Source organism: Mesoplodon densirostris, chromosome 5 (genome assembly GCF_025265405.1).
Source record: "Mesoplodon densirostris isolate mMesDen1 chromosome 5, mMesDen1 primary haplotype, whole genome shotgun sequence".
Taxonomy (NCBI): domain Eukaryota; kingdom Metazoa; phylum Chordata; class Mammalia; order Artiodactyla; family Ziphiidae; genus Mesoplodon; species Mesoplodon densirostris.
The window spans coordinates 127,620,456-127,636,207 of NC_082665.1; the positions used below are offsets into that span (position 1 = coordinate 127,620,456).

The 15,752-nt window shown below is 37.4% G+C and overlaps 1 protein-coding gene across 1 annotated transcript in view; it reads right to left on the reverse strand.

Annotated features, from left to right (window-relative positions):
* The window catches only part of ZNF385D (zinc finger protein 385D), a 953,368-nt gene that overhangs the window by 11,310 nt on the left and 926,306 nt on the right, over positions 1-15,752 (reverse strand). The gene's annotated exons all lie outside the window — the stretch shown is intronic.

Below are 15,752 nucleotides of genomic sequence, written 5' to 3' on the forward strand. Positions count from 1 at the left end.
AATTTTCTGGTGAGCAATACATACCTACAAACTTAATGAATGAATGAGTATACACACACACACACACATACACATTGTTGTGTCCTACCTTCATTTATACCAACTTCCTACAAATTCGAAGCTTTTGTGACACTATGTGAGTAGAGGGTTACCCAACCTTCTCTATCCAAACAGGTAATTTTATCAAAATATTTTTTTCCCATGCAACCTCTATAGTCAATCTGAGAATCTTTCCTGGGGCCACTGTGGCTTAGGAATGTCTAAGTTGCAGTCAGTAGGAGACAAATTCTCATCCTGACTTTAATTTTTATGTGTGTGGTACGCGGGCCTCTCACTGCTGTGGCCTCTCCCGTTGCAGAGCACAGGCTCTGGACATGCAGGCTCAGTGGCCATGGCTCATGGGCCCAGCCACTTCACGGCATGTGGGATCCTCCCGGACCGGGGCACGAACCCACGTCCTCTGCATTGGCAGGCGGACTCTCAACCACTGCGACACCAGGGAAATCCTTCATCCTGACTTTCTTGAAGGCCCCTTGACTCACTCTGGTTAATATCCTATGTGATTTGAGCTGGCGTTTGTTAGTGGTAACCAGAATGGATCAGAAAACTGTTTCTACCTATTCACTGATATGGAAGTACTTCATCTTGCCTGGGAGGACAAAAAATATCAGGTGTGGTTGGCTTGACTCAGGATTGAGTGGCAGATGGGTTAGGAGGAGAAGAAATTCAAAAAAGTTTCTCCCAATAACGACAGTAAGTAAAAATCCAGTAAAAAGACATTCTCCATATTATCTCTGGCAAGCTAAGACCCACCTATGTCCTGTCCCTAGGGGAAGGAAAGAAACAGAAGATATGTGAGCATTTGGAGAAATACCCAACCTCTCAGAAAAATCACTGTGTCATTAGCATTATTATTTCAGTGTAGTCTCTCCACAGCAGCTAGTAAAGATAGGAAAGTTAAATATACACACTCATGCATGCCTTACACACATGCACATACACACATACACCAAACACATGTGGTTAAAATTGTGCTGAGATTGGGTGAAAAACTTCAGTTAATAGCTTTGACTCTGGGGTTACTATTCATCATCACGTAGAGTGGAACGTTTGTACAATGTAACCTCCTGCATCTAGTAGCAGCTTGTCAGTCATAATTAAATAGCTATTAGATCATTTTATAAGATCTTAAAGCTTGAACAGCCTGTAAAGGTAGCTGTTTTTCCTTCAAGTACAGCTACAATTAAGGAGAGATGTACTACTCTTAATTTTCAAGCATTTATATTTTTGAGAGATCAAATGTGCATGAATAATCTAAAAATAGCGACTTTTAGGAGAACTGATACTTATTTTATTTTTTAAACATGGTACATATTGTGATAAATTATTTACCTGCTCTTAGCCACCCAAGAGTTTAGGTGCTATTATCATGCCCGTTTTAGAGAAAACAAACTGAGACTCAGAAAGGTTAAGTTACTTTCCCAGCTCACAAAGCAAACACTAATTGAAGTTACTGGCAGGTAGAAAGTGGATTTCTAACTAAGTCCTTAGAGCTATGGGGATTTAGCCAGAAATCCACTAATCCACTGAGCTAGCTGAATTCCAGTGACATAGGAATCTCTCATAGTACCGTTAATTTTTCTATTTTGTTAATGCCGTCTTTTCTAAACTCGGATTTTAATTTGAGTCTTTCAAATCTCCCTTCCCCTTGTTTTCTTGTAATGCTCCTTTCTGCTCAGCAGAGTACCCGGAACCAGGATGCTACAATGAATGACAGTGACTTTGTGATGTCAGGTTTGAATACCTCAGGTTCCAACAATGTGTAAATATCTCACAAGGCTCGTGTCTTCCCCTGTGATTGCACAGTAGGGCCATTGCAAAGCTACTTCTGTACCTTAAATGGACTATTTTCTTCCCATCACTTTTAAAAGGTCAACACTGGTAATGACATTCATTTGAAGCTTCCATGATTCCTGAAATGTGAAACTGTTCTCCAACCACAGTTTAAATGCAGCAAGTCATCATGCTCCTAGAAATATTGATTTTGTTTGCTTTTTAAATTTGTTTGCTTTTGATTGCCTTAGGTCAAGATATTGTATCTGCAAAAATCAAAATAATATGTGGTGCAGAGTGAATAGAGGCTAGCCTTCCCTTTAATTCCTCATCATCTTTACAACTCCCATTTTTAGGTGGCTCTTAAGTTAGGTACTGGCATAAAGGAAAGGTAGGTGAGCAAGAAAACTGGCAAATGACTTTTTAAAATTAAATCAATCATTCTTTAGGTCATCAGGAAAATTGGGGAAATTTATTTAAAGTGGAAAAAAACCCAGAATTCCATCAAGGAGAAGCATATCAAAATATTAATGGTGGTCATCATGTACCAGTCTTTTATTTTCTATTTGTATATGTGTATTTTTAAAAGTTTGGATAACTTAGTTAAAGTGATTTTGTATAGAACTTTCCTTGGAATCATATATACTTTTAAAAATGCACATGATTTTTAATGACAGCATAGGCTTACAATACATGAACGTTATATATTTAACCACTTATCTAATATTAGACATTGGATTATTTTCTTTTTTTTCCCTATATAATTATTTTGTAATGAACATCCTACTTGGTAATCTTTTAAAATCTATCTTAAGGTTATTTCCTTAGGATAGATTTTCATAAGGAGTATTATAGGTACAAAATATGGCTATTTTTAAGCCTCAATTCAAGCTGTCAGATTAACTGTCTAAACAGTACAAAGGAAGTTTCAGAGATATTCATTTTATAGGGAAGTCTATCCTGGTAGAGTCTGCAAAATTCACCTTTCTATAAAATAAATTTCAATACCTTAAAGTTCAATTTTCCAGAATGCCCATGAGATGAGATTTAATAGTGTTAGACTAGACCCTTAGCAAACCCATGTGACTGCCAGTGATAGTTTAGTTACCTTCTCATTGACAAGTTCAGATGATTCCAGCTTATAGATACATGGGCAGGAAAGTGCTCAGGCTCCATACAAACAGCAAAATGCAAAGGTGTTTTTTGATGTGTTTATTTATAACATTCAGTAAAATGGCATTATAGTCCAACTCTGTGTGTCCTAAGGAAAGAAAGTTGTTTTGAATCTCTACACCTGAAGGGTATAATTGGCATCAAGTGCCTCCATGTTCTCTCTTTTTTTAAGTCCTCTAAATGTCAAATTAACCTTTTATTACCATGACCTAATATATACTATGTATTTTCCATGTCACTCTTAATTTTATTTTGTCTTTGAAATGAAATCTTTGGTTTACTTTATCAGCATATCAACAAACAGTAAGCACCCAGAATGGCATCCATGCTATCAGGTGACCAAGGAATGCCCCAAATGAGTAAAATTTGTGTCATTTCTGTTAGCTCCCTGGTAGAAAGTAATTTGTTGATTCATCAGTAATGCATCACAAGTCCAAATTGCAGAGGTGAAAGTAGAGACAAAGGAAACAGAGGAGAAGAGAACTTTGCTTTTAGCATCAGAAAGGTCCTCTGAGAAAGAGCTATGAAGTGGGAACAGAAGGGGAGGCAAGCCACACAGCACCAGTGGGGATGGACTTGATGTCCAAAGACAGCTCAGGAAAGAGCTCTGCAGACCCTGAGAACCAGTAAGCGGAGCACTGGCTGGGTTTGATGGGGAGATAAACATGTGGAAATGATATGGCAGTAACCCTTGACATACCAGCACATGAGAATTTTCAGGTATCCAGAAAGCCTCTTTTATCTATAACAATGGACTACAAGGAAGATGGAGGATTTCCTGTGCTGCTTTAGACATGCATTTAACAACCCTTATTTGCACCCAGCTCTGCTACTTAGAAACAAGGCCCTTAAAAGCATGGGAAAATGCTCCACTGCTTTCATATCCATTAACCAAGAGAACCCGGTAAAAAGGTTTTCACATAATAAACACTCAATAAATGGACAAATTAGACACTCCCATAGTATACCAGATATGATGTTGTCTTAGTTATTTATAAAAGCAGTGTTTTTGCTTACTTTTTGTGTAACTAGCTCAGTTTTCACTTTTTTAAATGAAAGTAACACTTTGTTAGAAAATTCAAAGAGCACAGCAAAGTATAAGGTGAAAAGCAAAAGCCCTCCCACTTTTCACCTTCAAGCCGCATGCCCTCAGTAGGGAAACAGTTTCATGTGCAAACTTCCTGAAATGTTCTAAATATCAGTGACATTATATTAGGCTCGAGTAGAAAAAAATAATGTAGTTTGAACATTCTACTTAGTTTGCGCAGGAAACCACTCTTAAGAAGCACAGCACATAAAAGTACACAGCAAGAAAACACATCTCAACACAACTCTGAAATCACTTATTCTGGTTGTTCATCCATGAGATGTCACCAAACACGAAATAACTAAACCCTGAATGCTCACAGCTACATATTTTTTTCTATTATGTAATATATCCCAAATCACCCATATTGCAAACCCCAAAGTACATTATTTAAGAATTGTAAGAATGCAGGTGATTCTTCCTGTGGCAGTGCAGGTTTGAGGAGGTGGCTCATGGGGGTGAGACCTTTAGGGTGAAGTGACAACGACCTTGGAACCAGATTGGCTGGGTTTGCATCACAGCTCCAACATTTAAGGGCTCTATGTCTTTGGGCAAGTCAAGTAGCAGAAATCTCATCAGCACAGAGAGAAAGCTTCACTGAAAACTTATTGCAGAGTAGTGGGGGAAGCTGGAATCCATGACAGCAACAGCAGGGTTTGTGGCAAGAATCAAGGCATTCAGTCCACCCTGGGTGGTCTCGTCTTCCTGCAGCTTGTAGACCCTCAGGCTTAGGAGCAGTTTCAAGCACACAGCCTTGAGAGAGTAAGATGTTCTTGAGACCATCTGTACCAAATCTGTGACTGAACTCAGTGAAGCCCTCTATATAAATGTTTAAGGTTCTGGCAGCTCACAGAGAGACCTACACTTTTACCACCAGCTGCTGGAGAGAGCCTAATAGACAAAGTGCTTCTAAGTCAGCCTGTTGTAGCTGAACAGCTATTGTAGAACCTTATAATCTGACTTCATAATGGAGACAGCCACATTCACTGTCCTGCGGCTGACAGCATCTTGGTGCCCCAGCCAGGGGTCAGGCCTGAGCCTCTGAGGTGAGAGAGCCAAGTTCAGAACACTGGACCACCAGAGACCTCCTGGTCCCAAGTAATATCAATCAGCGAGAGCGAGAGTTCTCCCAGAGATTTCCGTCTCAATGCTAAGACCCAGCTCCACCCAACGACCAGCAAGTTCCAGTGCTGGACACCCCATGCCAAACAACTAACAAGACAGGAACACAACACCAACCATTAGCAGAGAGGCTGCCAAAGACCATACTAAGTTCACAGACAACCCAAAACACATTACTGGATGTGGTCCTGCTCACCAGGAAGACAAGATTCAGCTTCATTCACCAGAAAATAGGCACCAGTCCCCTCTACCAGGAAGGCTACACAACCCATCGAACCAACTTTACCCGCTGGGGGAAGATCCCCAAAACAACGGGAATTACAAACCTGCAGCCTGCAAAAAGGTGACCCCAAAGACAGTAAGTGAGGCAAAATGAGAAGACAAAGAAATATGCAGCAGATGAAGGAGCAAGGTAAAAACCCACCAGACCAAACAAATGAAGAGGAAATAGGCAGTCTACCTGAAGAAGAATTCAGAGTAATAATAGTAAAGATGATCCAAAATCCTGGAAATAGAATGGAGAAACTACTAGAAACATTTAACAAGGGCCTAGAAAAACTAAAGAGCAAAGAGACAATGATGAACAACACAATAAATGAAATTTAAAATTTGCTAGAAGGAATCAAGAGCGAATAACTGAGGCAGAATAATGGAAAAGTGACCTGGAAGACAAAATAGTGGAAATAACTACAACAGAACAGAATAAAGAAAAAAAAATGAAAAGAATTGAGCACAGTCTCAGAGACCTCTGGGACAATATTAAATGCACCAATATTTGAATTATATGGGTCCCAGAAGAAGAGAAAAAGAAAGGGACTGAGAAAATATTTCAAGAGATTATAGTTGAAAACTTCCCTAATATGGGAAAAGAAATAGTCAATCAAGTTCAGGAAGTGCAGAGAGTCCCATACAGGATAAATCCAAGGGGAAACATGCGAAGACACATACTAATCAAACTATCAAAAATTAAAGACAAAGAAAAAATATTAAAAGCAGCAAGGGAAAAGCAACAAATAACACACAAGGGAAACCCCATAAGGTGAACAGCTGATCTATCAGCAGAAACTCTGCAAGCCAGAAGGGAGTGTCAGGACATATTTAAAGTGATGAAAGGGAAATACCTACAACCAAGATTACTATACCCAGCAAGGATCTCATGCAGATTCGATGGAAAAATTAAAACCTTTACAGATAAGCAAAAGTTAAGAGAATTCAGCACCACCAAACCAGCTTTACCACAAATGCTAAAGGAACTTCTCTAGGCAGGAAACACAAGAGAAGGAAAAGACCTACAATAACAAACCCAAAACAATTAAGAAAATGGTAATAGGAACATACATATCAATAATTACCTTAAATGTAAATGGATTAAATGCTCCAACCAAAAGACATAGAATGGCTGAATGGATACAAAAACAAGACCCATATATATACTGTTTACAAGAGACCAACCTCAGACCTAAGGACACATACAGACTGAAAGTGAGGGGATGGAAAAAGATATTATATGCAAATGGAAATCAAAAGAAAGCTGGAGTAGCAATTCTCATATCAGACAAAATAGACTTTATTTTATTTATTTTTTTTTTTTTTGCGGTATGCGGGCCTCTCACTGTTGTGGCCTCCCCTGTTGTGGAGCACAGGCTCCGGACGCGCAGGCTCCGGACGCGCAGGCTCAGTGGCCATGGCTCACGGGCCCAGCCGCTCCGCGGCATATGGGATCCTCCCAGACCGGGGCACGAACCCGTATCCCCTGCATCGGCAGGCAGACTCTCAACCACTTGCGCCACCAGGGAAGCCCACAAAATAGACTTTAAATAAAGACTATTACAAGAGACAAAGAAGGACACTATGTAAATATCAAGGGATCAATCCAAGAAGAAGATATAACAATTGAAATATTTATGCAGCCAACATAGGAGCACCTCAATACATAAGGCAAATGCTAACAGCCATAAAAGAGGAAATCAACAGTAACACAATCATAGTAGGGGACTTTAACACCTCACTTTCACCAATGGACAGATCAACCAAAATGAAAATAAATAAGGAAACACAAGCTTTAAATGATACATTAAACAAGGTGGACTTAATTGATATTTATAGGACATTCCATCCAAAAACAACAGAATACACTTTCTTCTCAAGTGCTCATGGAACATTCTTCAGGATAGATCATATCTTGGGTCACAAATCAAGCCTTGGTAAATTTAAGAAAATTGAAATCATATCAAGTATCTTGTCGGACAACAATGCTATGAGACTAGATATCAATTACAGGAGAAAAATGTAAAAATGAGACACATGGAGGCTAAATAATACACTACTTAATAACCAAGAGATCATTGAAGAAATCAAAGAAGAAATAAAAAAATACCTAGAAACAAATGACAATGAAAACATGATGACACAAAACTTATGGGATGCAGCAAAAGCAGTTCTATGGGGGAAGTATATAGGAATAAAACCCTACCTCAGGAAACAAGAATAATCTCAAATAAATAAACTATCCTTACACTTAAACAATTAGAGAAAGGAGAATAAAAAAATCCCAAAGTTAGCAGAAGGAAAGAAATCATAAATATCAGATCAGAAATAAATGAAAAAAAATGAAGAAAACTATAACAAAGATCAATAAAACTAAAAGCTGGTTCTTTGAGAATATAAACAAAATTGATAAACCATTAGTCAGACTCATCAAAACAAAAGGGAGAAGACTCAAATCAATAGAATTGGAAATGAAAAAAAGGAGAAGTAACAATTGACACTGCAGAAATACAAAGGATCATAAGACAATATTACAAGCAACTATATGCCGATAAAATGGACAACCTGGAAGAAATGGACAAATTCTTAGAAATGCACAACCTTCTGAGACTGAACCAGGAACGAATACAAAATATGAACAGACCAATGACAAGCACTGAAATTGAAACTGAGATTAAAAATCTTCCATCAAACAAAAGCCCAGGACCAGATGGCTTCACAGGCGAATTCTATCAAACATTTAGAAAGGAGCTAACACCTATCCTACTCAAATCTTCCAAAATACAGCAGAGGGAGGAATGCTCCCAAACTCATTCTACAAGGACACCATCACTCTGATACCAAAACCAAACAAATATATTACAAAGAAAGAAAACTACAGGCCAATATCACTGATGAATATAGGTGCAAAAATCCTCAACAAAATACTAGCAAACCAAATCCAATAGCACATTGAAAGGATCATACACCATGATCAAGTGGAGTTTATCCCAGGAATGCAAGGATTTTTCAATATATCCAAATCAATCAATATGATACACCATATTAACAAATTGAAGGATAAAATGCATATGATAATCTCAATAGATGCAGAAAAAGCTTTCAACAAAATTCAACATCCATTTATGATAAGAACTCTCCAGAAAGTAGTCATAGAGGGAACTTACCTCAACATAATAAAGGCCATATATGACAAACCCACAGCCAACATCATTCCACTAAGATCAGGAACAAGATGAGGTTTCCCACTCTCACTGCTATTATTCAACATAGTTTTGGAAGTTTTAGCCACAGCAATCAGAGAAGAAAAAGAAATAAAAGGAGTCAGAATTGGAAAAGAAGTAAAACTGCCACTGTTTGCAGATGACATGATACAATATACATAGAGAATTCTAAAGATGCTACCAGAAAAGTACTAGAGCTACTCAATGATTTCAGTAAAGTAGCAGGATACAAAATTAATGCACAGAAATCTCTTGTATTCCTGTACACTAACAATGAAAACTTTGAAAGACAAATTAAGGAAACACTCCCATTTACCACTGCAACAAAAATAATAAAATACCTAGGAATAAACCTTCATAAGGAGACAAAAGACCTGTATGCCCAAAACTATAAGACACTGATGAAAGAAATTAAAGACGATACAAACAGATGGAGAGACATACCATGTTTTTGGATTGGAAGAAGCAACACTGTGAAAATAACTATACTACCCAAAGCAATCAAAAGATTCAATGCAATCCCTATCAAACTACCAATGGAATTTTACACAGATCTAGAACAAAAATTTTCACAATTTGTTTGGAAACAAAAAAGATCCCGAATAGCTAGTGCAATCTTGAGAAAGAGAAAAAGAGATGGAAGAATTAGGTTCCCTGACTTCTCACTATACTACAAAGCTACAGTAATCAAGACAGTACGGTACTGGCACAAAAATACAAATATAAATGAATGGAACAGGATAGAAAGCCCAGAGATAAACTCACACACATTTGGTCACCTTATCTTTGACAAAGGAGGCAAGAATATACAATGGAGAAAAGACATCCTCTTCAATAAGTGGTGCTGGGAAAACTAGACAGTTACATGTAAAAGAATGAAATTAGAACACTTCCTAATATTGTATACAAAAATAAACTCAAAATGGATTAAAGACCTAAATGTAAGGCCAGACACTATCAAACTCTTAGAGGAAAACATAGGCAGAACACTCTATGACATAAATCACAGCAAGATCCTTTTTGACCCACCTTCTAGAGAAATGGAAATAAAAACAAAAATAAACAAATGGGACCTAATGAAACTTAAAATGTTTTGCACAGCAAAGGAAACCATAAACAAAATGAAAACACAACCCTCAGAATGGGAGAAAATAGTAACAAATGAAGCAACTGACAAAGGATTAATCTCCAAAATATACAAGCAGCTCATGCAGCTCAATAACATAAAAACAAACAACCCAATCCAAAACTGGGCAGAAGACCTAAATAGACATTTCTTCAAAGAAGATATAAAGATTGCCAAGAAACACATGAAAGGATGCTCAACATCACTAATTATTAGAGAAATGCAAACTTAACACCATTCAGAATGGCCATCATCAAAAAATCCACAAACAAAAAATGCTGGAGAGGGTGTGGAGAAAAGGGAACCCTCTTGCACTGTTGGTGGGAATGTAAATGGATATAGCCACTATGGAGAACAGTACGGAGGTTCCTTAAAAAACTAAAAATAGAACTACCATATGACCCAGCAATCCCACTACTGGGCATATACCCTGAGAAAACCATAATTCAAAAAGAGTCATGTACCACAAGTTCATTGCAGCTCTATTTACAATAGCCAGAAGCAACATAAGTGTCCATTGACAGATGAATGGATAAAGAAGATGTGGCACATATATACAATGGAATATTACTCAGCCATAAAAAGAAAGGAAATTGAGTTATCTGTTTTGAAAGGATGGACCTAGAGTCTGTCATACAGAGTGAAGTAAATCAGAAAGAGATAAACAAATACCATATGCTAACACATATATATGGAATCTAAAAAATAAAAGAAAAGAAATGGTTCTGAAGAACCTAGGGGCAAGACAGGAATAAAGACGCAGATGTAGAGAATGGACTTGAGGACACGGGGAGGGGGAAGGGTTAGCTGGGATGAAGTGAGAGAGTGGCATGGACATATATACATTACCAAATGTCAAATTGATAGCTAGTGGGAAGCAGCCGCATAGCACAGGGAGATAAGCTCGGTGCTTTGTGACCACCTTGAGGGGTGGGATAGAGAGGGTGGGAGGGAGACTCAAGAGGGAGGGCATATGGGGATATAGGTATACACATAGCTGATTCACTGTGTTATACAGCAGTAACTAACACAACAATGTAAAGCAATTAAACTCCAATAAAGATGTTAAAAAAATAAAAAGATTTGTAAGAATCTAAAGAGTAGATATATGTGTAACTGATTCACATGGCTGTACAGCTGAAACTAACACAACATTGTAAATCAACTATATTGCAATAAAAAATTTTTTTAAAAAGAGAGAAAGAATTGTAACTCCAGTCGACTGTCTGATAGAAACTTCTTTGCTGATAGAAATGTTCTTGATTTGTACCTACCAATATGGCGACCTTTAGTCAAAGATGCTCTTGAGCACTTGATATGAGGTTACTGAAGCTGAAACTAAACAGGTAATTAATTTAAATATAATAGCCGCCTCAGGCTAGTCGTTAACATATTAGACAGTACAGCTCTCCTGCTCAAGTATGCCCTGAATGAACATGCATAAAGTGGAGGCCTATGGGGCTGAATTGTTTTTTTAAACATTTGTAGAAAGTTTAAAGAAGGCAGAACGGCAGACTTGTGATAGAAGAGTCTGTATCTGTATTTCCCATCCAGCTGAAGTCTTACCATTACCCTAGAAGATGCTGAAGAGGAGTGGCAGATAATCTTTGGGCCTTAATAATAATAAGGCCATAAACATGGACCACCATGGCTGACTGGCTTAAATGAGTTTTTTTACTTGAAACATGAAAGGACAGATCTCTGGATGAAGCAAGTCTTTACACATTCTATTCCTGAACACAGAGGCACAAACTAGACCAGGGCTTCCTAAAAGGCAACTCCTTGGCTTTGCTCAAATTTATATTCTCAGTGAGCAACACATGGTAGACAATCAGTGAAGATTAGTGAAGTATTAGATATTTATAAAGATCAACAAACACAACAAACTCTCTGGAAAGAGATTTATAAGCTCAGACTTTGAAATGGTATAAGTCAGAATTTGCCTCTATTAGCTGAGTAGTTTCAACTTACTTGTGCCTCAATGTCTGTAGTTATAGAAAAAAAAAAAAAACTCCTCTACTGAAGTATTGTATTAGATGCATTTTTTTTATCTTAAGCATTATTTCTGGCACACCCAACATGCTCAAGAAATTTTAGTCAAGCTTCTCTTCTCCTTCTTAACATTGATTTTGTGTTTAGGCAAAAATTTAGAAATTCCATCCCTTGATAACTTGTCATTTCTATATATTAAAACTTAGTGAGCTTAAAAATAAGCTCTGTGTAGGGATAGAAAAGCTGGAATAAGCTTAGTGAAAATGATCCAATGTTACCACTTTAACTCATTACCAGAAAAATCTGCCCAAATTAGTAATGAGGGCTAATTATAAAACATTCCAAAGTTTTTTTTTTCAATTATATAGAGAAAATCATCAAAAATAGCTAAGCAAAACATTACCTAGTAGGATGTTTGGGGGGAATTTCTTTAAAGAAAAAGACAAAATATATCTTTTATAATACATGTCTATAACACACAAATAAAAGGAGCCTTCCAGATCTCTCGAAAAGAGTATGTCCTCTCAAGGTGTTTCAAGCACTCTTAGACTGTTTTGTGAATCACGTGAAGTAAGTCAGACAGAGAAAGACAAATATATGATATCACTCACATGTGGAGTCTAATTTTTAAAAAAATGATACAAAAGTAGTTATTTATAAAACAGAAAGACTCATAGATTTTGAAAACAAACTTATGGTTACCAAAGGGGAAATGGCATGGGAAGGGAAATTAGGAGATTGGGATTGACATATACATAAAATAGATAACCAATAAGGACCTACTGTATTGCACAGGGAACTCTATTCAATATTCTGTAATAACCGATATGGGAAAATAATCTGAAGAAGAATGGATATATGTATACGTATAACTTATTCACTTTTACTGTACACCTGAAACTAACACAACATTGTAAATCAACTATACTTCAATATTTTTTTTAAAATGCATTTTCCAAGATTAGGAGAAAAACATGTTTTGAAGGTGGCTGGCTTCCCATGAACAGACCATAAGTGCATAACTCTCCGCTCAGTGCTATAGCCCTGATTCCATGTCTATGATGTATTTCTAAAAGGATAAAGAAGAAAAACACTTAGAATTACAATTTAAATGCAAAGGACACATCTCCCCATGCTGCAGCCTGGTTGCTTCTGAGCAAAATTGATATTCAAACTTGGTTTCCCGAAAAACACAGCCCAATCTTAACAGTATTTTCCTAATATCCGGCTCTAAGAAGTAATTGGAGAAGTCTTTTAAAGTTATATTGACAGGGTGGGGGGTGAGTGGAGGATGCAGTGGGTGGGGTGGTGATTGTGGTCTTCCCTGTGCGTAGCTAGGAAGGGGGTCCTTAAAGAGAATTAGAGAACAATGATTAAATGGACTATCCAAAGGGGGTCTGCTTTCCACCAGCGCCATGATCTGGTAACTCTAAATAATGTCAGTGATAAAGGCTCTTAACTAAAGAATATTTCATTGGTCTATATTCTAAACAATGGAGGTAGTTACTATTGAGATTTAGTATACACTAAATTAGCACATCATCTGCTCCATGGAAATTAGTTTGTAGAACTCTCCATTATACGGTCATCCCCAGAAACGCACAAATTCCGTTACAAGCTTTAGTTTCACTAAACATTTCATAGCGGTTCAAAATCCTTTGAACTCACAAAGGCTGCAATTCATGCCCTTGTGTTACTACCTATGTTTAATGAAAACAGCAGATTATAAATGAACAATGATAGTGCTGAGATTGTAAAGACAAAGACACAGAATTTGAGTTAATTTAGTTCTGTCATTCTAGGTGATCTCTTGAAGGTTTTAAGGGTAAAAGAGTGGAAGCTGGGTGGGGGACCGGCTTTGGTGGGTAAGGTCCAGTTTGTCCACGTTGGTAGCTGGCTGTGCTGGCCACCTTCCCTGCCCTATCTTCTTTCCCAACTCCATTAACCTGGTCCCTTCATCTCCCTAAAAACTATTTGCCCTGACATCTTGTCTCAGAGTCTGCTTCTCATGGAACCCAAACTAGAACCCACCACAATAATCCTATGATGAGACTTACAAGGACCATTCCTACTCCTGACAGGAGAGGGACATATGCAGAGCCTTGCCCTCTACAATCACCCTGCAGGTTTATCAACATCACACCCTGAGGGGAAGATCTCTGATGCAGGAAGGGAAATACAAGAACCTAGAAGCCCAAGTAGCACCTTGGAGGGAAGGGGAGTGGCCTCAGTCCCCCGACTGGTCTGAAGGTTTTGAGGGGACACCCTTAGAAAGGGATCCAAGTAAGGGTGACAATCAAAAGCATGTCTTAAACTCCCAGGTGAGATGGTTACACTAGTCCTCAGCTCTGCCTGCAAAACACTTGCCAGGTTTTGTTTTTGTTTTTTTTCTTTTCCCAAACACTATAGCTTCCCAGGCCCTGGATATATAATAAATCATAATCCCAGGATGTAGGATGGATATATATATATATATATATATATATATATATATATATATATATATATATATATATATGTGTGTGTGTGTGTGTGTGTGTGTGTGTATGTGTGTGTGTGTATATATTTGTATTTAAATAAATATAAATGCATTTATATATAAACATATGGATATGTTTTACATTCATATTATATATATATATATATATATATATGTATGTATGTATGTATACATAAAGCTCCAACGGCAATTCTTACACACGAACCAGAGATGACCATAGAACTGTAATTGGAAAACGTTGACCTGATGTGATGTAAACAAGAAAGTCATCCTTTCTTTGCCTCCTAATAAAATGTTTCTGATCAGAATTCAGAAAGGACATCCAAGTTCTTCTTAAATTAACTCCAACCTCAAAGTCTATGGTTTATCTGTCAAAATAGATCTTCCCTCAAAATGAATGTGTTTCTCTGTCACTATGGGGGGATGATCAAGAATTCTGGAAAAGTAAATGGATTTCCAATGATGCCCACACTCTCCCAGTGATCTCATATTCAGGAAGAACGTATTTGCAGGAGTAAACAGAGGGCAAATCTGAATGGTACAGATTCTGACTTGGGGCCAGATGCTATTCTGTGTCTCCCAGCCCCTGAACTCATGAACTCTCCCTGACTACAACTCATGTTGCCTGCAGGACGAGGATGTGGGTGGAAGGAATTGTCCTCCTTCTGCAATTACCCCCTTAGAGTCTTGAAGTCAGTACTTGAATATTACGCATGCAGCACAATGATTGGTCGATGACGCCATCAACACACAGCTGCACTATTAACTCAGGGTATGATTCACAAATGATTCTTTTTCTATTGTAATTGCTGACAGAGTCCTCGCAATGAACCCAGTCTTTTAGAGGAAAACTGATCTTGGGACAAAGGGCTGCCTAAAATCTCAGGCAGGACATAAATAAATAAATAAACAAATAAAACAATAAAATCTTTATCTATTTAAATTGATATAGATATACTCTATATATGTATCTAGTTAGATAGGTTTATATATATATATATGTATGTATATATATATATATATATATATATATAAAACATCTTTAAATATAGATATAGATATAAACATAGATGTATAGAAAGAGCAGGTAGATGGAATCAAAATATATCAGGGGAGAATTCCATCCCGGCTTATTTTCTGTTATGCTATATGAAAGTTTAGTGTTAGTTAGAGAGACCTGGGTTTGAATAATGGCTCTGTCACCTAACTGGTCATGCGTCTTCTCTAAGCCTCAGTCAAAACAAAGGAATAGTATCTTTACGTTGTCAGAAAAAATAAATAAAATATTATATGTAGACATTATGACTGCCTCTAAGAAGTATTTTCTTAAGTTTAATTTTCCAGCTCATATAGATTTAGCCCAAACAACATTATTTGCCATAAAAACCATAATAAGGAGGTTTTTAACCAAAAGTGAATAGAGTTATG